Source organism: Peromyscus eremicus, chromosome 3 (genome assembly GCF_949786415.1).
Source record: "Peromyscus eremicus chromosome 3, PerEre_H2_v1, whole genome shotgun sequence".
In the NCBI taxonomy this organism is placed as follows: Eukaryota; Metazoa; Chordata; class Mammalia; order Rodentia; family Cricetidae; genus Peromyscus; species Peromyscus eremicus.
Genome location: NC_081418.1, coordinates 143424478 through 143445815, shown reverse-complemented (window position 1 = coordinate 143445815; position 21338 = coordinate 143424478).

Sequence of the window (21338 nt, the reverse complement as noted above, 5' to 3'; positions counted from 1 at the left end):
GAATGGAGAGCAGTTTCCGTCAGGAGGTATTACGAGCCAGACTGAGCAAACTGAATAGTCTGTGGGGACACAAGGGTGGCATGGGGAGACTTGAGAGACATTTTGTTGACGATGAGGCTACAGGTTAAAAGGGGGTTGTATGACAGTGGAGGCTTTGTGAAGAGGGGGATACTCTAACAGATTCGTGTATTAGTGGTAATGAACATTTCTTATTTTTTGAAACAGGGTCTTACTACATAGCTGAGGCTGGCCTCCAATTCACAGTCCTCCTGCCTCAGCCCCCAGAAATCTGGGATTACGGCTCAGAAATAAACTTTAAGTTGGGAGGGATGGACGATTCAGGTAAAAGAGGAATCATGAAGAAGAAAGATCTTGAAGAAGAGCAGAGTTAGGCACTTCAGAGGGGGAGATTTTCCACCCCAGAAGGATGGATGAAAAATGCGAACCTTTGTGCTGGCTAGTTTACATCAGCCTGACACAAACTAGAGTCACCAGAGAGGAGGGAGCCTCAACTGAGAAAATGCCTCCGTAAGATCTGGCTGAGAGCTATTTTTTAGTTAGCGATTGATGGGTGGAACCAAGCCCATTATGGATGAGTTCTTCCCTTGACTGGTGGCCCTGGTTTCTATAAGAAACCAGACTGAGCAAGTTATAAGGAGCAAGCTAGTAATCAGCACCGCTTCATGCCTCTGCATCAGCTCCTGCCTCCAGCTCCCTGCCCTGCTTGTGTTCCTGTCCCGACTTCCTTTTATGATGAACTGTGATGTGGAAGCATAAACTGAATAAACCCTTTCCTCCCCAAGTTGCTTTGGTTATGGTGTTACATCACAGCGGTTAGTAACTCTAACTAAGACACCCTCTGTGATCACACAGGTATACTCATAGTTCTAGCAGCTGGAGACAGAGGGGAGCTCTCTGCCACTGGTTTCCATTTCACGAAGAACAAAATGAAGAAGAGAGTTATTACAGCATTCTCTTTTCCTCTAGGCATAACCTGACCATCCCCCTGCCATTGGGGAGGAGAGATCACTTTGGCCTGGTTATCATGGAACAAATAAAGAAAAACAACACAGAGGTAACTAGGTTTAGAGTAAAGGTAACTGGGATACTGGCACTCCTTAGAAGGGATGGGAGGGCCATTAAACCCTCTCCTGGAATTGCACATGTCATTCTCTCCTGTCCTTCAGAGCTAGTGATCATAGGAGATGCTGGGAAGTGAGGGATTAATTGAAAGGAGTGCAGGAATGAGCCCCTTTATATCACCACAGTGGCTTCCTAAAGGACCTCCCATGCAGATCACAGCCCAGCTCCACAATTCTTCAGCTACTCGTCCCTTGAGGGATGCCCCGAGAACTTGCTGTGCTGTGGAACCCTCCTCTGAACCTCTACCTATGGAGGCTGTGATGGCAGTTCTTGGCTGTCAATTTGACTGCATCTGGAATTAACTAAAATCTAAAAATAGAGGGCACACCCATGCTTAATTTGAAGTGGGAAGATCTACTTCTAATCTGGATCTTTGAAGTAGGAAGACATGCCTTTAATCCAGATCATTTGAGCCAGGAAACCTCACCTCTAATCTGGACCACACTTTCTGCTAGAAGTCTGTATACAGACTTGGAAGAAGGAAGCTTTTGCTCTTTGCCTACTTGCTCATGCCCTGCTAGCAAGTCCATTCCTTCACTGGAATTACAGCAACGGGTTCTCAACAGGGTCCTCCCACTGTGTCCCTTTAATACAGTTCCTCGTGTTGTGGTGATCCCCAATCATAAAATTTTTTCGTCGCTATTTCATAACCATAATTTTGCTACCATTATGAATCCTAATATAAATATTTTTGGAGATAGAGGTTTGCCAAAGGGGTTACAACCCACAGGTTGAGAACCACGGCATTAGAGCTTACCTGTTCAGGATTCTGGTGTACACTGAAGACCACCTGAGATGTCCAGCCTCTTGAACTGAACAACTACTGGACTCTTGAACCTTCCATTCATAGGAGGCCATTGTTGGACTAACTGGACTCACAGCCTGTGAGTCATTCCAATAAATCCCCTTTCTGTTGCACGAATCTTAAAAGTTCTTATTAATAAAATCAAACCTGAAGCTAGGTATTGGGGTGAATGCTCGAAGATCAGAGAAGCAGAACAAGCCACAGCTTCCTCACCTTGCTAGTTCCTCAGCTGATCCTGTTTCCTCAGACTGGAAGCTTCTGAGTCCTCATCCAGAATGAATCTCAGCTGAACTGCAGCTCAAAAGCCTAAAAGCTTAACCAGGCTAGTTGCTGGTTTTCATGCCTTTTATACCTTTCTGCTTCCAGCCATCACTTCCTGGGATTAAAGGCTCTTGTTACCACACCTGGCTGTTTCCAGTATAGCCTTGAACTCACAGAGATCCAGACAGATCTCTGCCTCTGGAATGCTAGAATTAAAGGCGTGTGCTACCACTGCCTAACCTCTATGTTTAATATTATGGCTGTTCTGTTCTCTGACCCCAGATAAGTTTATTAGGGTGCACAATATTTTGGGAACACAATATCACCACACCTTTCTGTACATCTAGAGATTCATTCTGTAAACTGCTACTGTAGACAATCCTGACTAATACAGTGGTCCATGCTCCAGGCCCTCCATTGGGCGTCCACAGGCTTCCTCCTCCTAGTCCTCCCTTTGCCTCCTCCTAGTCCTCCCTTTGCCTCCTCCTAGTCCTCCCTTTGCCTCCCCCTTCCTCCCTCCTCTACCTTTTACTGAAGTTCTTGCAGCTTATCCATTACCCTCTCCAAATGCTGTGAAAACTCACTGTTATGTCTTTCTTCAGTCTTCCGCCCAACTGCCTTCCCTCTTGGAGAAGTTCCAGTCAGCTTCCCCTTTTCCACCGACTGGCTTCCTCCATTAAGTTCACTTCTCCTGCCTAGTGCCTACTTTCTTTAAAACATTATGAAAGGCTGACGTTGTCTTATACTACAAGCATTGCCCTTGGGTACGAATGTTCTTCTACACCTGTGCTGTGTCTGTCTGTAAAGAAGGAAATAATGAAAGCAGGGAGGGTCAAGTGGAGAGAAGAGGAAGTAAAGTAGTCCACATGTGGAGGCACCTCGACCCCAGAGGAGCCCCCAGCTCCTCCAGCGCCTACAGGATCCCAGGCTAACACTGCCCTCGGGTCCCCCTGTCTTCCTCGGTGCCTCCCTATAGATGTGCGCCCAGTAATGGCGTCAAATCTTAAGTAGCAGCTCCAGCTCAGAAAAGCAATGCAAGGGGAGTGAAAGAAACAGGGCAGAGAGATGAAAACGTAACGTTGAAAAATTCATGCACCCGGGAACATGTGCGCTTTGCCTCCTATAGGCCCATCTGATAGGAGCCTAGCAAAGGCCTGGCTTTCCGGCACATGCAGAGACCGTGGGAGGCCCATCCCAGTGTCTGAGGGTCACTGAGAAATGACCAGGAGTGGTGAGCTTTCCCCGTGTGTGCAAGAGAGCCACACTTGCTTCTAAGGACCTGGGTTGTCTGGGTGAAGCGTGCAAAAGGACGAAGGAAGGAGAGGCGTCATCTACTTTCTACCTCCTTCGTCTCCTGATGAAGACAGCCCAGCAGACTTCCATCTCCTCAGGACTCACAGGCCCTGTGTGAGTTACAACCCTGAGAGTCTGGGCAGGACCCTGGGCCAGAGCCCTGGACCTGGATGCACTGTTTGCTCTGAGTCTAGGCTAGACGAGATGAAGGTCCTTGGCTTAGCTACTTGCAAAATCTCCTTCCCAACCCTGGCTCCTTACTCCCCTTCGAAAGCACTGCAGAGGCTGCCTCTGATTAATGTTGTGCGGTGATATACACAGGAGCTGGCTCCGGATCCCTGGCAAGCCGCCCTGCGCCCTGCGGAGAGGAGGCTCCGCCTGCCCGATGGCGACCCCTGGCGGCCGGCGGAGACACTGCGAAGAGCTGAGAAAGTTTTCGTTGTTTTTGGTTTTTGTTTGTTTGGTTGGTTGGTTTGGTTTGTTTAGGAGTGGGCTGGTGTCGAGTGAACCTCTGTAATCCCAGCTACCTAGGAGGCTGAGGCAGGAGGATCACAAGTTCAGGCCAGCCGGGACAAATGAATGAGACCCCTGTCCCTAAAGGCTGGGGTTGTAGGTCTCTCTTTTTTTTTTTTCGTTTTTTTTAAATTTTATAATTAATTTAATTTTACATATCAGCCACGGATTCCCCTGTCCTCCCTCCTCCCACCCATCCCCGCCCACCCCCCAATCCATCCCCCATTCCCACCTCCTCCAAGGCAAGGACTCCCCTGGGGATTCAGCTCAGCCTGGTAGATTCAGTTGAGGCAGGTCCAGTCCCCTCCTCCCTTCACCTAGGCTGAGCAAAGTGTCCCAGCATAGGCCCCAGGTTCCAAAAAGCCAGCTCATGCACTGAGGACAGGTCCCAGACCCCACTGCCTGGGGGCCTCCCAAACAGTTCAAGATCATCGACTGTCTCACTTATCCAGAGGGCCTGACCCAGGAGGTCCCTTGTAGAGCATCTGCCTGGTCTAACTCAGGCCTCAGGTTCAATCCCCAATGCCAATAATAATAGTTGTAGTAGTAGTAATAGTAATAATAATAATAATAATAATAATAATAATAATAATAATAATAATAAATGATGAACAAATAAAATGTTATAAGAAGGAGAGAAGACAGGGTAAGATATGCAGCCCAGATGGAGCAGTGCAAGAGGCAGGGACTGAAGGGAAAGGCAATTTTGCTGTTTTACAGTACACGCAGGAAGAAAACATTCTGTTGGAAGTGGTGGGGGCTGAGAAGGGTAACTGGAGAGGAGGAAAGTGGAAATGTGAAAATCTGTTGGTAGTCAGAATGGAATCTGTTTAATGTAGTTCTTTCACAAATAACACTTACGAAGAGCTCCCCTCCTTTGAACCAGGTTTCCTTCCATCTTCAGCATTGATCCCATTTTCTCTCCTATGATTCCCATCAGGCTGTGTTTTGGAAGAGGATTCTTTTGAGGAAGCTAAAATCTATACTACCTGCTTCCAGTGCCTGCAGTAAACCTGGCTTCTAGGAGTCAAGAGGCACCCTGGACACATGCAGTTGGCTACCTGTTTGATGTTGAACAATTTTCTCAACACCTCCTGAGAGCAAGGACGAGCCTATGAGTAGCAAATGAAAAAGCCACCCCTCGGTTTCCCATCCTTCCCTGTCAATTCTCACAGCACCTCCCTCAAGCCCATGACTGACTGTGCAAACCCACCAGGCATTAGAGTGCATCCTGTACATTTGCTGTGCAAGGAACCAATTGGCACACAGTTGACCAGCTTGGGAAGGAGCCTGATGCTTTTGGTCAGTTCTCAAAATTTTCAAATCAGTGTCTTTCACTTTGGTTAAGTTTGCCCTGATGCTCAAGGCCTCCTTGAAGGAGTTTCCTCCATGAAGTTCTCCAGAGAAGCACCCCACCCCCAACTCTATAGTCATCGAAGTGGGCCATACCCAAGGGAAAAGTAAGTAATGAACAATTAAATACTTGGTGGGTGACATTTCCTGGGGAGACACGGACAAATACCTTTTTACACAAGGTTGCATCCATTTCCAGCTTAGTAAAACCATGTGTTTATTTCAGGATCATGGGCAAAGTATGGTGAGTCCAAGGCAGCTGGATTGCTGAAGAGCTCACCCCAGCTTAGGTGAGGACTCAGAAAAGCTGCATCCCTAGAGTTCCCTTAAAACTGGCAAGCCACTTGGCCAAAGATTTTTCTCTTTCCCAGAACCCATATATCCTCAAGGAAGACCTTTGTGAGTCTTAGAACGTTCTTGCAAGTTGTTAAGTGCACCTCCAGCATTCTCTCTATGAGGACACGTTTCAGTCTGAAGAAGTGTCTTAGTCACTGTCCTACTGCCATGAGAAGACACCATAACCAAGACAATTCTTATAAAATGAAGCATTTAATTGGAGTCCTGCTTACAGTCTCAAAGGGTTAGTCTAGATTACCACGGCAGAAACCAGACAGGCATGGCCCTGGAGTAGTAGCTGAGAACTTTAAATCCTGATCCACAGGCTGCAAGCAGAGAGAAACCTGGAATGGGTTTTTGAAACCTCAAAGCCCACCCCCAATGACACACCTCCTCCAACAAGGCCACATCCACTCCAACAAAACCACACCTTCTAATCCTTCCCAAATATTTTCACTCCCTGACGACTAAGCATTCAAAATATACAAGCCTATGGAGCTGTTCTCATTCAAACCACCACACGGAGATAGCTACATAGTGTGGTTCTAGATGAAAGTGGAGGAAGGTCAGCTGAGAGCACCCCCTGGTAGTATAGGAAATCAGAATGTGGTTAAACAGATTCAGAACCAATTCCTGAGCCACAGGAACAATAACTGGTCTAGGTTCTCTGAGGCAGTGGGCTGCTTCTGCCCTCTAATTCAGCTGAGCCTCTAGAAGAGCACATCACAGGGCGTGTCATCAGAACAGAGGAGGAGAATGCTCAGATGGCCTGACTGCTCAAAGGCAAGAGTCTTCTAGGGCACAGAACCATCTCTAGTCCCGGAATCCTAAAGCTTATCTTGGGAATGCCTCCCATCCAAAGACGCCATCTCTGAGAGTCTAATCTGCCACTAAGTTACCAGCAATAAGCAAGAGATGAGAACATGGGCCCTTCCTCCTCACGCTCACCTGCCCATCCATTCATTCACTCTCTCAGTTATCTATCCAGCCTTTTATAGTCTTTCATCCACATGTTTGTGGAGGCCAGAGGTTGACAGTCAATGTCTTCTTATATTGCTCCCCACCTTGTGTTTTGAAACAGGCTCTCTCACTCAATCTGGAGTTCACTGATTCAGCTAGACTAGCTGGCCAACCAGCCCATGTCCACTTCCCCAGCACTGGGATTACAGGTGCATACTACCACATCTTTTTATGTGAGCACTGGAGATCTGAACTCAGGTCCTCAAACTTGCATAGAAAGCACTTTACCAACTGAGACATCAGCCCAGCTCCCATTCTTGCAGCTTTTTATTTAGTGATTAGTATGTACTTGGCATGGGGTCTTTGCTGTCACAAGGACAAGATAACTGTGATTTCTTCCTCTTCTAGGCAAGATTCTGAATGACATGATTCAATTGTCAAGGACCGCACTATTGTCCTATCCCTGTACGAGTGTGATGGGTCAGCTAGAGTTCCTCTGGGCATTATAGAAAATGCAGACACAGGGCCTTGAATGTCACAGAGTCCACTATTACCAAACTCCTCTATTGAATCTAATTGTTTAGACTTTACAGATACACCCACTCACCCACTTTCTGAAGCCAGAAATGAGCATGGGACACAGTGTACCAGCACTGTAGAACTGGGGACAGATCTGCCCAGCTTCACCTCACTTTAGACCTCTGGAGATTAACATGTGAGCTGGTTCCAACAGCACCTCCAACCAAGGTACCCTGGGTGGGTACCTAGAACATTCCTGTAGCCCTTTTCTCTGCCTTCTGCCACTCCCTCCCTCCATGGGATTTGCATAAGTCCATGGCTTTACAATGTTCTCTGAATTGTATTTGTGTGTTGTTAACAGTGGTGGCAGAATGCTGTATAATTATCCCCCAATTCATCAGGCTCCTTAACAGGCAAATGCCTTTTTTCACCCAATAAGTTTCACTGGCTGAGGCACCAATCGGCCTGGTTGCTACGGAAACCAGAACGTTTCTCTGTTTCAATGGTATGTTGAAAGTACTGCGTGTGTGAGTGCACACATATGGTGACTGCTTGCTTTCTACACCCTTTCTACTTTTCCTACCTCTGCTGACCTGCCTGGCATTGTCCCCACATCACATGTTTCCCGATGGTTCCCCCTCATCCACAGCCCTGCTTGTCCCTTTGCTGCCTCTCCCCCTGCCTCCACCTCCCCCTACCCTTCCATCTGGTGTTCTCAGCTGCCTGAAAAGAAATACCAGTTGGCTTTGCATGAAATCGAAGAGGGAGAGAGAAATAAAAGGTAATTGTGGAAACAAAGCTCTGCAAAAGGCTTTGGCCAGCCAGGTGTTTTCTGCTGGAAGGCCAGTGGTTTCAGCTGGCCACTCTCCTGGCACAGGCGCGACTCGGAGAGGAAGAAGAGGACAGAGAGTGGGCAGCTCAGTGCAGGAGTAAAGGGGACCAAGTTTCAGATCTTGACGGCACCATCTGCTGCTGCTGCTCTTGGGCACCAATGAAGACACCTCCCCCACCCCCCAAGTCCCTGCATTTGGCTCAAGGACTGTGGGAGATGGGGAGAGCTCTGTTGAGACTTATTTGTTTATGCATTTATTCAACACAACGTTTCCTGACTGCTCAGTCCACGCCAGGTGCTGTTCTAAGCACTGGGAGACACAGATGGCCCTGTCCTCAAGATGTGTGACCTACTCTCAGGTAATCTCCAAGGCAGCACAGAGAAGGGGAGAGGCTGTGTGGTGCATGGGAGGGAGAATAATTAGAGCTGGAATCTCAGGCCACAGTTCCTAGCTGTGACCTTGGGTAACTGACTAACTGCCTTTAAGACTATTTCTTCTTCCCTAAAAGTAGTGTCATTGTGAAGCTATTTCTGAAGATTAAATAAAATAATGAATATTTATCAGTATACTCAGTGTCTTAGTCACTGTTCTGTTGCTGTGAAAAGACACCATGGCCATGGCAACACTTATAAAGGAAAGCATTTAATTGGTGTCTTGCTTACAGTTTCAGAGATTTATCATCATGGCAGGGAGCATGGCACTGAAGAGCTATATCCAAATCTTCAGGCAGCAGACAGAGAGACTGGCCATGACATGGACTGTTGAAACCTCAAAGCCCATCCCCAGTGACATATTTCCTCCAACAAGACCACACCTCCTAATCCTTCTAATTCTTCTCAAATGGTGCCACTCCCTGATTTAAATATATGAGCCTATGGGGGCCGTTCTTAATTAATTAAACTATCACATTCCACTCTCTGGTCTCCACAGGCTTATAGCCATATCATAATGCAAAATGCATTTAGTCTAACTTCAAAAGTCCCCATAGTCTTTCACGGTCTCAACACCGTCCAAAGTTCAAAGTCTCTTCTGAGACTCATGGCATTCTCTTAACTGTAACATCTGTAAAATCAAAATCAAAAAGCAGATCCCATACTTCCAACATACAATGGGACAGAATATATATTACCATTCCAAAAGGGAGGAAAGGGAACATAGTGAGTGTACTGGATAGTTTTATGTCAACTTGACATAAGCTAAAGCCATCTATCTGAGCAGAGGGAACCTCAATTAAGAAAAATGCCTCCATAAGATCAGGTTGTAGGCAAGTCTGTAAGGCATTTTCATAATTAGTGATTGATGGAAAGGGCCCAGCTCTTTATGGGTGATGCTATCCCTGGGCTGGTGTCCTGGGTTCTATAAAAAAAAATAAAAAAAAAAAGCAGGCTGAGCTAACCATAGGAACAAGCAGTAAGCAGCACCCCTCCATGGCCTCTGCATCAGCTCCTGCCTCCAGGTTCCTGCCCTGCTTGATGTTCTTTCCTTTGATGATGAACAGTGATGTGGAAGTGTAAGCCAAATGAACTCTTCCTTTCCCAAGTTGCTTTGGTCATGGTGTTTTGCCACAGCAATAGAAATCCTAACTAAGACAGTGAGGAAATATTGGACCAAAGTAAGACCAAAAAACCAGCAGGGCAACCTCCAAACTCTGCGTCTCCATGTCTGATATCAAAATGCTCTTCAGATCTCCAACTCCTTTCAGCTTTGTTGACTGTGACACACTTCTCCCTCTTGGGCTGGTTCCACTCCCTGTTAGCAGGTCTTGTTGATAGGTATCCCATAGCTCTGGCATCTCTAACATCTTGGAGTCTCCAACAAACACCAGGCTTCATTGTGCGTAGCTTCATGCAACAGTCTCTCTGAACTTCCATGCAGGGACATCCCTGACACATGCCTGGCCTCAGTGGCTTTCCTTGGCCATGGAGGGAGATTCCTTTCTTGTATCCTGGACTCTAACATCAGAACCTCATGGCTGAAGCTGCCAAGTTTTGCTGTTTGCTAAGACTGGAACAAGTCTCCCTCATTCAAATGCATTTTTATCAGCTTTCTGTTTCCTTCACTGCTTAAGCTTTTCTTTAATTCCTTTTCACAAGTTGGAAACTTAGCTGGGTGGGGTGCTGCCCTGAGGTCACCACTCCCTTTTTCTATTTAGTAGCGGTCTTTTCTTTAAACTTTTTATCTCTTTGAGCACTGGACTTAGCTCCATTATACTTCCTGGTGCATCCTTTCTTCTCAAACTGTACATTTTGCATTTTTCCTTGTTCAGCTTGTTCTTTTTCTTTATAGAGCAGAACAAAAGTGTCACAAATAACCACATGACAGAGTCAGTACTAGGCTGTCTTGAAATCTCCTCTGCCAATGCCATTAATCCAAAACTCTTCAATTTAGCCTCAGGCAGATTTTTTTTTTCTTGGACAAGGGCAGAAAAGTGCTGCCTTCTTTGCCAATATATCATAAGAGCAGTCTTTAGGCCATTTACTAATGTACTTCTCTGAAATGTCTTGAGCAAGGCCATCATGATCTACACTGTTCTCAGCACCACTGTCTTCCATGTTTGTACTAGTATGACCCACTAAGTCCTGTTCAAAGCATTCAATTGATTTTCTAGTCCAAAGTCCACATTCTGCCAACAAGCAGCATGGTCAGGCCTGTCACAGAAATATCTCACTCTTGGTATCAACTTGTCTTAGTTAGGGTTACTATTACTGTGATGAAACACCATGATCAAAAGCAACTTGAGGAAGAAAGGGTTTTTTTTTTTCCTCACAGTTTTATATAACAGTTCATCATCAAAAGCATTGAGGGCAGGAACTCAAGCAAGTCAGGAAACTGGAGGCAGGAGCTGGTGCAGAGGCCATGGAGGGGTGCTATTTACTGACTTGCTCCTCATGGTTTGCTCATTCTGTTTTCTTATAGAACCCAGGACCATCAGCCCAGGGATGGCGCCACCCAAAATGATCTGGGCCCTCTCTCATCAATCAGTAATTATGAAAATGCCTTGTAGCCAGATCTTATGGAAGCGTTTTCTCAGTTGAGACTTCCTCTTCTCTAATGACTCCAGTTTGCATCAAGTTGACATAAAACTAGTTAGTACAGTTGTTTGGCCCTGAAAGGGAAGTGACTGAATGACAAAAAAAAAAAAAAGATGCCTTGTGTGTAAAGCTGCTTCAGAGGGCACTACAAATTATGGGGCAGGGTTGGACATGGTAGCACATGGCTGTAGTTTCAGGCAAAATCAAGATCAATATATGTTTGAGCCAGCCTGGGATATACTGAGAGACCCAGATGAAAGAGGAGGAGAGGAGGAGGAAGGACTATGAGATTAGAGGAGGAAGCACCAATGAGGAGCCTCCAAGGCTGATGTGCTAATTCGATCATATTTGAAGGTTGAGAAGAAAGGTAAGTCAGGAGTAGGACTGGAAGCCTTGGTTTGCTCTTAACAAGGAAACAGAACTATAGGAGGTACTCTGGGTCATGTGGTACCTCCAATCCTCCTCTCCACCCCAAGCAAGCATTCTTGAACTTTATAATCTAAAGGATGTGATGCCATACCTTTCTTGTGCTTTGTATTTACACAGAGACAATGCTATCTCTGAAACAAAAGTTCCAAGGGAAACCAGAGAGACACAGGTAACAAGGCAGAGAGGGAAATGTGCTCAGTGCTTTCCCCATCCCACTTCTGTTTGCCCCAAAGCATCTGCCTCCACTGTGTCTATAGGGGTAAGAATGAGCATTTGTGTTTTAGGATGCTTATTTTTCTCAACAACTCCACAGAAGGGAGACTTTTCCAAACATTGATTCATATTCTTAATCTTTTCATAAATATTATAATAGATTACTTTCTACAGCTAGAAGGAAAATACAAAAATATTTTACTGGACTTGATGATGCTCTAAAAGATATATGCATATAGGAAACATTTTGTGTGATTGAATATCCACGTATGTGTGTGTGTGTGTGTGTGTGTGTGTGTGTGTGTGTACCAAAGGTCAACATTGAATATCTTCCTCAATACCTCTCCACTTCATATTTTGAGGCAAGGTCTCTTACTGAACCTTGAGCTTGCCAATTCTTCTAGACTGGCTGGTCAGTGAACTCCAAGGATCCTCCTGTTTCTGCTTCCCTAGCATTCGGCTTATAGGCACACACCACTGTGCCCAGTATGTAGGTACTGAGGATTGAACTAAGGTCCTTATTCTTGTTTGCCAAGCAGTTCACTAAAGAAAAAAAAAATTCTCCCATCTCCACAGCCCTGAGTAAAACATTTTAAAATGCAAATCTAGGCAAAGTTCTGGGTTTGTATTATGCTGTCTGAGCCTCACAACACCCACCTGACATAATTTCCCTCTGCCTTATAGCTTTTTTACACAGTAGAAAACTTAGGTCAGCAGTCAGGTGTCCACCTGACCTCAAAGCCCCATGTAGATTCACTGTTCGTGTTACTGACTAGAGCCAAAGGGTACTTCTTTGATCGATAACATCATTGTTTTTGATAAAAGTGGACTTGCCACCTCTGTCCTAATTTGCTTTCTATTCCTGTGATAACCATCATGGCCAAAAAGAATTTGAGGCAGGCAAGGGTTTATTTTAGCTCACAGGTTACAGTCTGTCATCAAGGGGAGCCAGGAACTGAAGCAGAGGCCAGAGAGGAATGCTGCTTGCTGGCTCGCTCCCCATGGCTCACTCAGCCTGCTTTCTTATACAACCCAGGACCATCTGAGTGGCACCACACACAGTGAGCTGGGCCCTCCCACATCCATCATTAACTGAGAAAATGTCTCCACAGGTCAATCTGGCGGATTCCTTAATGTCCTTGTGTCAAATTGACAAAAGCTAACCTACCTGCACACCTTCCTATCTCCTGAGCATAGAGCTGGTTCTCCATCATTTCATTCTGTCCCCTCATCCTCCAAGATTCCACATTCCCTTCCTCTCTGCCTCTCGTCATCTGAACCTCAGTTCTATTTATACAGCTCTGAACTCTGATTATTAAGAAGACATCACTGATACAAGAGTGCGAGAATCTGTGCACTGTGTTTTTATTCTCTTGATACTATCTGCTTCATAAAATGTCTGTTTGGTGGGACTGAAGGCAGTAAGACAAAGCAAATGATTAATTTCAAGTAGCAGAAGGGGGGAAATTTTGGGTCCAGTGAGATTTTTTTAGCAGCTTTATTGAGATGTGTTTGACATATAATGAACCACATACATTTAAAGTGTATAATGTGACAGGTGTTGACATATATAGATAGAAACCCAGAAGCCATCACTGCCCTCGAGACAATAAGTGTCTCTGTCATCTTCAAAAGTTTCCTCTACTTAGGACAACTGAGGTTTTGAAATATTTGAAATTGGGTCAGTTCCTAAGCAACATGACTGTGGATAAAGTGGCCCCAGTAACCATGGCAGGGCTCCATGACATTTTTGTGAACTAAATGTAGCTTCACAATCAAGTGATTTTTTTTTTAATCTGTTCACAATTCTAGAAGTAATTCTGGGGGGAAATTAGCTGGCTACAGACATATTTGCCAAAAATCATGTGGAGAAGATAATCTCCAGAAAACACGCCATGTACCTGATAGTGCATTCTACACAGCCCTGGTCAGAAAAATATGTCTGCATTTAAAGTGGGAGAAAATGTACAATGGAAATTTTCAGCCTAACAAAGCTCAACTTCCAGCCCCATGGACCACATCAACAGACATCACAGCAGGTGAGCTCACCACAGACCCAACAGGGCCAGAAGGAGAGAGCCAAGGAGGAACCCCATTCCAGACATCCCCAAGATGGGGAAAGAACAGATTGGCAAAGAACCCAAACTGTAGACTCAGCTCCTCCAGGACACACTCATTTATCTTGTTGTCTCTGATCCCTGCAGTTCCTAGGATTGACCTAGGTCAGGTTTTTTTGGAAAGAAACGTTGAATTGAGAGGGTCATTTGACACAATTTTCTGTACAAATAAGAGTTCTGAATAATAACCCATGGAAACTACACCACTCTAGAATGAGACGGCATGGACCCACCCGAGATGGGTTCCTCTTCATTCAGGGGATGTCGTGCACTGAGCACCTGCTAGTGGCAGATGCCATGTGAGATTACGATTTTATGGTGAAGACAGGCAGAAATGTAGACAGGGTGATGGGGCTGTAGAAAAATGTGGAGGTCAGTGGCATCTAATCTCTCTCAAGAGTATGAGGGCCTCCCAAAAGCCATGACCTTCAAGTGTCATCAAAGCTACCTGAAGGAATGCTATTCCCAGCTTGCTTATTATGCGTTTGTGTGACACAAAGTTCAGCCACTTGACTTTCTTGTGTACAATAACAGCTTTTTCTAGCCCACTAATAACAAGTCTTGGAACAAGCAATCTTAACCTGGAGTGAAATAGTTCATAAAATGTATACAAGGGGGAATGTCAGCATGAGACCTGGATGTATGAGCCACCACAGTGCTTAATCAGTGGAGAGAAAGGGTTTTCTTGGAAAAATAATTCTGCATTAAGTTCTTAATTTTTTTTAAAGATTTAGTGTGTGTGTGTGTGTGTGTGTGTGTGTGTGTATGACCGCACATGTGTGTGCGTGCAAGCACGCACTCGCATGAGTGTGAGCACACATAATGAGTTCAAATATGTCACAGAGTGGCTGGTGCCCATGGAGGACAGAAGAGGGTGTTAGAATCCCCTGGAGCTGAAGTCACAGGTGATGTGGGTGCTAGAACTGCTAACTTGGACCCCCTGTAAGAAGAGTGAGTACTCCTAGCTGCTGTGCATCTCCCCAGCCCCCAAGTCGTTGTTCTGATCCAAGCACTGAGTCTTAAAACATCTTTAGTGAAGACTTTGAGGAGACGTAAGAGACTGGCAGAGGAATCAGGAAACTAGCCGAGGAGGAAGGAAACAAGAACGATGGTTAGACAGAGAGAAGGAATGCTTGAGAGGGTCATAGTAGGTTAAGAGATATCTGGAAGCTGGAGAACAAAAAGATTGACAGGAAAATAGACAGATGGTGAGCATAAAAGGAAGGGACTAACAGACACACAGCAGAAGAAAGAATAAGATACGGGGAAAAAAGGAATTGAGAGGATGGGTGAGGCTGGGATGGAGAAAATAGCATCCACAGCCCATCTACCTGCCTAGAAAGAAGTGCAGGACACAGGGAGCAGGGACAAAGGCCATCCCCAGGGCGCCAAATCCACTGTCCACTTCCCAGTGGACACCTGGGACAAGCTGCAGAGGGCCACTTGTGTCATAAAAGCCAAGGTGAACCCTGTCCCCAAGGACATCCTCCTCTGTCCTTCACCAGCTTCCAGCTGGTGCTCTCGTCTCTAAGACCAGGTGGCCAAAAGAGGTCTTTAGTGGTCGGCCCCTTGACAATGTTGTGCAGTCCCTAATCTAGAAGCTTCTGTTCCATGTTCACAGAAGTCTCTGGAACAAGAGCCTAATAAGGATGCTTCAAGTCTGTCCCATGATATGAGGAATGCCTAGCTTTATCATGAAATACCTGCCAGCTACTAAATCTTGAGACAGCAAATGTTCTCCTTAACAATCTGTTTGGCCTTTTTGATTGAATTTATTATTTCCTTGGCTTGGTTTATTTTCTGTAGAAAATATGAACAGCATTCCCTGAATTCTGATGAGGTTTTGTTAAGAATGCTTGTATGGATATAAACATCATACCCACATCATTCACACACTGAAGAGCTCTCCTCCCCAAGTTATCAATACAGACAAGAAACAAGCAACAAGAAGTGAACCATATGGCTGTGGTTGACCTGATGTGACCGTGTCACTAAATAGAAGGCACTATTTATACCTAATAAATATTAACTAAGCCTGCCAGGTATCACAAGGCCATTGATGATCAAACCAAAAGTGCTACAGGTTAGCAAAGGAAAGGCTAGTAAATATCAAGGATAATATTAAGGTCTCGAGATCACATAAGCAGGTCATAAGCTGGGACTCTGCGGACAGAAAAGGGAGGATATCATTTCTGTTTTTGACCCTTGTTCAGTCTTTTGGTTTCTTAAAGATGGCTAGGAGGTGCAGTTCAGTCCTTTCCTGGTATTTGAAAGGCCTGGGCTTCAATCTCCAGCACTGCAAAATAATACTGGTGGTGGTGGTGGTGGTGATGATGATGATGAAGATGGTGGTGGTGGTGGTAATGATGATGGTGGTGGTGATGGTGGTGGTGGTGGTGGTGGTGGTGGTGGTGGTGGTGGTGGTGAATATAATACCTAGGTATACCTTCTCTTTAATTTTTCCTTCAAATGACCAGATGGGATCCAAGTACCCTCAAAGGAAAGGAGACAATGTAACTGACTAAGGCCCAGGTTGGCCTAGGCTAGTAGGCAGAGGCAAGACAGGCAATACAAGGCTGGTGCTGTCACAGGCCCCTCACGGTGAGCTTCTCTTTCCATGGCCTCATTGATTTCTTAGAGACATTTTCTTCTGGGTGATGATGAGGGTAGTTCATGGGGTGATGGTTACTCATGTTCCACCATTGGGTTGACAGCCTCTGTCCTGGTTCTGTTTGTTCAGCAGGAGTACAAGAGAGCCCAGGACCAGACAGTGTTGCAAGTTCCCATGACAGCTCATGACTGGCCAGGGAGGGAGGGGAAGGACCTCTTTTCTTTGTCCCAGGGAACCAGAAAATATCAAGTCAAACAAAAAAACAAAGCATGTTAAACCAGAAAAATCATGCCACGTTGAAAGCTATTATAACCACCTATGACAAATGGTTGCTTTAATTAACATTTTATTGAGTGCCTTCGATAGTGTGTGTGTGTGTGTGTGTGTGTGTGTGTGTGTGTGTGTGTGTGTGTGTATGTGTGTGTGGGGGTGGGTGTGTGGGTGTGTGTGTGTGTGTGATTTAGATTTTTTTTTACTTTTTGAGACAAACTCTCATGTGTCCTAGTTTATGCTATACTTGAGATTGAACCCAGGGCTTCATATGTGCTAGGCAATCATTCTACCAACTAAGCGATAGCCCCAGTCCTAATTCAGCATTTTTAAGGCTAATTTTTGCATTAAAGCTGAGAGGTGATGCACTCTATAATCCCAGCACTCGGGAGGCTAAAACAGGAGGATGTGGCACTCCACCCTGGCATGAATTTCACAACAAGACCTTGTTTCAAAAAAAAATGAATCAGCACAAATTGTTCAAAATATCGGGCTTCTTTGTGCCACTCTCGTTCATGCATATAACACTTTGATGGCATTTGTTCCACTGCCTTTTTCCCTACCCTGGTCCCCTTCATCTTCCCTAATTATCCCTTTTCTTGTGTGTCTTTGAATAGAAATCTGCAAGGCAGAGATATTTTTTATTAGCTCTTTGAGAGTATCATACAACATGTTTTGATCACATTCATCCCCCTCTCCCAACTCTTTCCATATCTACCCCCCCCTTCCCAACCCACACAACTTTGTATCTTCATTTTCTAAAAACCCATCAAGATCAAAATTTGTGCTACCTAAATATTCTTAGATATGTCGTCTTCTACTGGAGTGGGGTCCACTTACCAGGGGCTACACTTTAAGAGAAAACTGTCTCTCCCTCTCCCAGCACCTAATAGTTGACAATAGCCCCATGACTAGGAGTGGGATTTCATGTCCAACTGTTGCATCTATGCTGGGATTTGGTCTAGCTTTGGCTAGCACAGGTTTTGTGTATACTTTTTCAACCACTGTGATTTCATATGTACGCCTGTCCAGGTGTGTCCAAAACACAGTTTCCTTGTTGTCAGTGTGCACACCCCTAGATTGTACACTCTTTTCACATCCTCTTCAGCAAATATCCTTGAGTCTTAGGAGGAAGAGGTTGCAGTATACATGTTCTATTTGAGGCTGAGGACTCTGTAGTCTCTTATTCTATGCACCTTGACTGGTTGTGGACCTCTGAGTTAATCAGCATCTCAGATATGGATTGAGAAGTTTCTCAGATGAGAACTAAGAGATGCATTTATCTATGAGTATAACAATAAGTCTTCATGAGTTGGTTTAATATTGTGTCCAATTAGCCAAACAAGAGTATCACTCCTCCCTTAGAGCCTATCTAGTCATAAGTCCTTGACCTGATAATGGTGCCAGGTATGAGTTTTTAATCTTGTGGAACAAAGCTTAAATCCAATCAGAAAGTGGTTGGTTACTCCATGATGTTTATGCCACTATTTTACAAGTGGACATACTTTGCCAAGCCAGTCATTAGTGTAGCTCAAAGTGTCCAAAGCTGGGTATGGTTGATGGCTACTTTTCTCCTCTGGTAGCCTGCACAGCACCTTCTAGGGCTGTGAAAGCTATCTAGAAGGGATGAAGCTTCTAGGTCAGTACCAGCTTGATTTCTTCATGTTCTGTGACTTAGGTAAATAATGTCACCCACAATAACATCTTACCATTGTGTTCTAGGGGGTAGCCAAGAGAATGGCAATAGCCTGTAATGTTTAGGGGTCCATGGGATCTCAGTGACCAACTCCAAAAAAGAGCAACTCATTCCTAGCAGTGGGATTTTTACTATTCTATGATGTCTAGTAGGAGTATTGCTGCCCTGTCATAGATCTCTCTCTCTCTCTCCTCTCTCTCTTTCTCTTTCTCTTTCTCTTTCTCTTTCTCTTTCTCTTTCTCTTTCTCTTTCTCTTTCTCTTTCTCTTTCTCTTTCTCTTTCTCTCTTTCTCTCTCTCTCTCTCTCTCTCTCTCTCTCTCTCTCTCTCTCTCTCTCTCTATGTATGTATGTATGTAAGCTTCTACAGTAGTAGGTTTTCATGTAGCTTTTCAAAAGGTCTTTAATGTTATTTGTCCCTCTCCATATTCCCTGCTCTTCCTGCCCTCCCCACCCTGACCCCAATTTAACCTTCCTATCCCATTATTTCCTTTAAGGCAAGGATTGTTAGGCTTGCGTTGCCAGTGAGGAAACTAAGGTTCAAGGGATTTGACTAGCCTGTGCCAATTTTTGTGAACAGTTGGTGGCTGAGTTGGGTCTGTCTGCCCTGCTGATAGCTATGCTGTATGCCTGAGAGAGCATATAAGGAACATGGTTCAGTCAGTCAGTCTGTCTGTCTCTCTCTCTCTCTCTCTCTCTCTCTCTCTCTCTCTCTCTCTCTCTCTCTCACACACACACACACACACACACACACACACACACACACACACACCCCTACCTGACAGTCTGCAGACATCCGACTCCCACTGGGGAATTTTTTCCAGTCAGGTGTGTACAGTCCGGCCAAACAAGACATGATTGGGAACAATTGTGACGTGACATAGTCAGGAATGAGGAACAGATGGGGCTTGAGTGCAGAGAAACCCTCAGGGATCTGATTTCCAGGGAAGGAGACATGACCATCTTAATGATTTCCATCATGCTTTGGCAGAACAGCCAGAGAGAGGGTGACAGCCATAGCTGATATGTTTGGAAACAGCTGAGGCCTAAAATCACCCCCTTCCTCCAACACTAAGTTATCTTTCTCAAGCTGATCTGTCCTGTGTAGTTGGTTTTGTTTTGTTTTTGTTTTGGGGGGGCACCACCCAGCTCCCAAATAAATACACAGAGACTTATCCCTATTTATGAATGCCCAGCCTTAGCTTGGCTTGTTTCTAGCCAGCTTTTCTAACTTAAATTATCCCGTTTCTCTTTAACTGTGTTTTGCCTCTGGGCTTTTTACCTTTATTCTATATAGCTTTCTTTCCTTCCTACTCCATGGCTGGCTGGGTGGCTGGGTGGCTAGCCTTTGACATCCTCCTCTCCTTTTCTTGTTCCTTCCTCCTCTCTCAAGCCTAGATTTCTCCTCCTATTTATTCTCTCTGCCTGGCAGCCCCACCTATCCCTCTCCTACCTAGCTATTAGCTGTTCTGCTGTTTATTATACCAATCAGGTGCTTTAGGCAGGCAAATAACACAGCTTCCCAAAGTTAAACAAATATAACATAAAAGAATACAACACATCTTTGCATCATTAACAAATATTCCACAGTGTAAATGAATGTAACACATCTTAAACTAATATTCCACAACAGTCTTGAGTTTTGGAGCAAAAGGGACTCATATAGAAGAGGAAGAAACCAATGACCAAGTGTGACATCTCTCTAGGAATGAGTCCTACCCATGACTAAGACAGGCCCACAGCGTTTTAGACACAGCAGCTGAACCAAAGTAATCTGAGAGAGGGTGGGACAGAGGCTTTAGGAGGCCAGGTTCCTAGTCACTGGCTACTTCCCAAAATTGCAAGCTCCTGGAAAATCTCCCAATGCTTTCTGAGCCAGTACAAGGGAGCTAGGTGCCTTGTGTTTCCAAAATAGGAAGATTTTAACCTAAGCCTACCAAGCATTCTCTCTAAAAGTACCCTTCCTGGAAATCTAAAACAAACGTGTCTACATAAGGACGAGAGGGCTGGACACGGGGCCCTGTAGACAGCGCTTGCTTGGCCTGCACCAAGCCCTTGGTTTGATCCCTGGCACTATGAACAAAAGCCTGAAAGAAGAGAGGAAGGAGGAAAGTATAGACAGCAAGGTGGAAGGCCTTCACCCCCCAGTGCAGGAGGCTCAACCCCTAATGCAGGGGGAGCAGGGTTCAACAGGGAACTGCTGGAATAGACTGGCTGCTATCTTTCCTCAGCAAGGAGACTGAGGAATGAGTCACTTCCCGTCCCATCCTGCACTTCAGTCAGAAAGCATTTGACAGCAATTAAGAACACCAGCCCCTGACTCAACGGATTTAAACAATACGGAAAGGAATTTTCTAAGAAATCCAGAAACAGGCCTCTCTGGCATTAGCCAATTCACCCCATCTTCCTTCTGTCTTTTCCCTCTGCCATCCCCCACATGGCACGGGTAAGACTCATTCCCACAGAGACATCACCTGGTCCTCCTAGTAAATTTTGTAGAGCCATGAAGATGGCTTCTAAGCTTCTGGGAGTCACAGGCAGACAACATAGTGCACAGTAGAAGAAAGTCAGCCTCTTCCAACGCATCTTCTTATAAAAAATAAATGTTTCCCAGAAACCCCTGCCTGCCTCCAGTTGTGGCTGAAGAAGATTTAGGACTATCCAATAAGCTAGGGACCAAAATCAGAGTCCCATCACAGATGAGAGCTGGATGTAGGATTTGATAAGGATGACAAAGGTAAAGTTTGATTTCCTGGTGCCTTTTTAATGTTCTTCCTCAATAAACCCTGTTGTATAGCTAGACAGATTGTCACTCAGAGTGAAGACTCTATTCCTCCATGTTTCATTCCACCAAGACCTACGGTCGTGTGATTGTGTACTGGCTCATGAGACACAGGCAAAGGAGCTGTGTAGCTCTTCTTAAATGGAGAGGAAGGGAGGGAGGAAACAAGGATTCA